This window comes from Perca flavescens, chromosome 1, assembly GCF_004354835.1.
Source record: "Perca flavescens isolate YP-PL-M2 chromosome 1, PFLA_1.0, whole genome shotgun sequence".
Lineage (NCBI taxonomy): Eukaryota > Metazoa > Chordata > Actinopteri > Perciformes > Percidae > Perca > Perca flavescens.
The window spans coordinates 5,810,545-5,813,075 of NC_041331.1; the positions used below are offsets into that span (position 1 = coordinate 5,810,545).

General features: G+C 42.4%; 2 non-coding genes across 2 annotated transcripts; both read left to right on the forward strand.

The window, feature by feature from the left end:
* Positions 1–994: 994 nt before the first annotated feature.
* trnal-uaa (transfer RNA leucine (anticodon UAA)) lies at positions 995–1,077 on the forward strand. Its single transcript has one exon. It is a non-coding gene; the product is annotated as a tRNA-Leu (tRNA).
* Positions 1,078–1,964: 887 nt separating this feature from the next.
* Positions 1,965–2,047, forward strand: trnal-uaa (transfer RNA leucine (anticodon UAA)). Its single transcript has one exon. It is a non-coding gene; the product is annotated as a tRNA-Leu (tRNA).
* Positions 2,048–2,531: the final 484 nt, after the last annotated feature.

Consider the following 2,531-nt stretch of genomic DNA (forward strand, 5'->3'; position numbering starts at 1 on the left):
ATAGTTTTTCCGCGTGAGAAATACAATGTGTGGCGGGATTGCGTGACAGTACGCTCAATGTGTGACACTTGAGTTTCCTTGCAGCTCTGCTACAGTAGCAGCGAACCTTTAACGTTACCTGCCGGTCACATCGCCTCTAAACAGTCCGCTCACAGTGAAGTCCTGCACGGATCAACAGATGTTAGAGTCCGGCGGCTGCTCGCTCTGTTTGTTAAGACTCACCGAGCAGATTAATGGAGCCGCTCGGTGTTTGACTAGCTAATAAGCCGTTAGCCTGTTATCTTGAGCTTTGTCTGAAGGCGCCGAGTGGCCAGCCAGGCTCGACACACCGACACATTCCGCACATCCTCCACTCAGTTTAACCGCTAACCCCCGGTACCGGTCAGAGAGGCGTGTTTTGTGTCTCGGTCCTCCGGTGCGTCCAGCGACAGGTGACGGTCAGTTTTTAATTAGCCTACATTGGTAACAGTTAATTTTGTTACGGTATGAACTTAATCCTAGGAAAGGCAAACAATATAAGACCTTTGTAACGAAATCCAAGACTTTGTATACCAAATCCAAGGCTTTTAAGGCCTTAATTTGAGACGATCAAATTTAAGACTTTTTCAATGCTTTTAAGACCCCGCGGGTACCCTGACACACACACACACACACACACACACACACACACACACACACACACACACACACACACACACACACACACACACACACACACACACGCAGTCACTCTCTAGTCTAGTGCGCGTTCTTGCTCCAAATTCCGGGATATTTGATCTCATTTGCGGGCGTCAAGGAGCCGCTATCAATATGCGGGAGATTCCCGGAACTTCCGGGAGAGTTGGGATGTTTGGATAAAGATATAAAGGCATAAAAAGGAAAATTTCCTCCCATTTGGTGCGCCCCACCTGTCACGTCTCTATTCCCCACCAGTGGGGCGCGCCCCACACTTTGAGAACCGCTGGTTTAGATGCACTGTACAAGTAAGATCTGTACCAGGATGGCCGAGTGGTTAAGGCGTTGGACTTAAGATCCAATGGGTGTATACCCACGTGGGTTCGAACCCCACTCCTGGTAATATGTTTGTGTTTAAGTGCTGTTGCCTCATTCTGTTTGGCTTATATACATTCTGAGACAAGTCATAAATTACTTTCATCAAACAGCAAAGACTGTAGGCGCTGTATCTGTAATAATAGTAATAAAACATGCCAGAGAGCTAATCCTCAATGTCCCGAACACGTTTGCTCAGAGTGTGTATTTGTTCAACTAGTGTGTGGTACAAAGGTGGTAGATCGGCTAGAGATTGCAGGGAAACATGAAGCGCAGGCTAAAATGTGTCCGTTGTTAGGACTTCAATGAAAGTGAATGGGATACAGAGTGAATATTCGTGACCAAACAAGTTTTGCCGAATTAAGTGCAATGTGTAGCAGCAATAGAAGCGTGGATAAGGCATTAGATCTAATGGGCAATTACCTACGTGGGGTTGAACCCCACTATTGGTAACAATAAGTGCTTTGGTTAGTCAGCAACACCGCCATAGAAAAAAACAGCCATGTTTTCAGCTCTGTGACAAAGCATTTTCCAGCTGATCCAAGAGGCTTTTTGAAGACTTTACATATTAAGCTTCAGAAGTAGGAGAATTTCCTCTACACATGAAGAAACACTTCATTCTTTGTGCATGGGGACATTGAGATGTGGAAATACGAAAGGATCTTTCCCAAACTGTTGGGTATCTTCAAATAATAACGCATGTGTAATTTAATCCTATTTAAGTGTCAATGCGTAACTGAATAACAATATTAGTCGTGGGATTGCACTCAAGATGCAATATAAACAATCCCTCCAGGGTTAAAACGCACTTTTGGTGTTTTGTCTTTTTTTCATGAGAATTATACACAGCAAGCATTTTTCTCTCAAATCTGTTCACCATAGATTGTTTTATTGCCGTCAACGTGAGGGGTGTTACCAGGATGGCCGAGCGGTTAAGGCGTTGGGCTTAAGACCCAATGGGCATATGTCCACGTGGGTTCGAGCCCCACTCCTGGTACTGTATTTGTGATGTACAGTTGTCTTCTTGGATTAGCAGATTGGTTTGCTAACTTAACTGCGTTAGAAGGAGAAAAGTGCCAATAGTTTTAATTAGTATTAATGTCATTGAAAAGTTGAGTAACACCACTTACATAAAAAAAGATGTGGAAGATTTAAAGTTTTTTTGAAAGTCAAAACTGAATTATTTGCTTTAAAATATTAATAATGTAGAAGATGTAGAACATTGTATGGTTTGAATTTATTTTCTAGCTGAAAGTATGAATATGTATAATAAAAGTCATAAAAAGTCAAAGTATAGTATGTCAAAAAAAAGTTATGAAAAATTCATGGTATAGCATGTCAAAAAAATGATGAAACTGTCATAGTATAGTATGTTGAAAAAGTCATAGCATAGTATGCCAAAAAAAGTGATCAAAAAGTCATAGAATGGGGCGCCTGGGTAGCTCACCTGATTGGGCACGTGCCCCACGTACAGAGGCTCA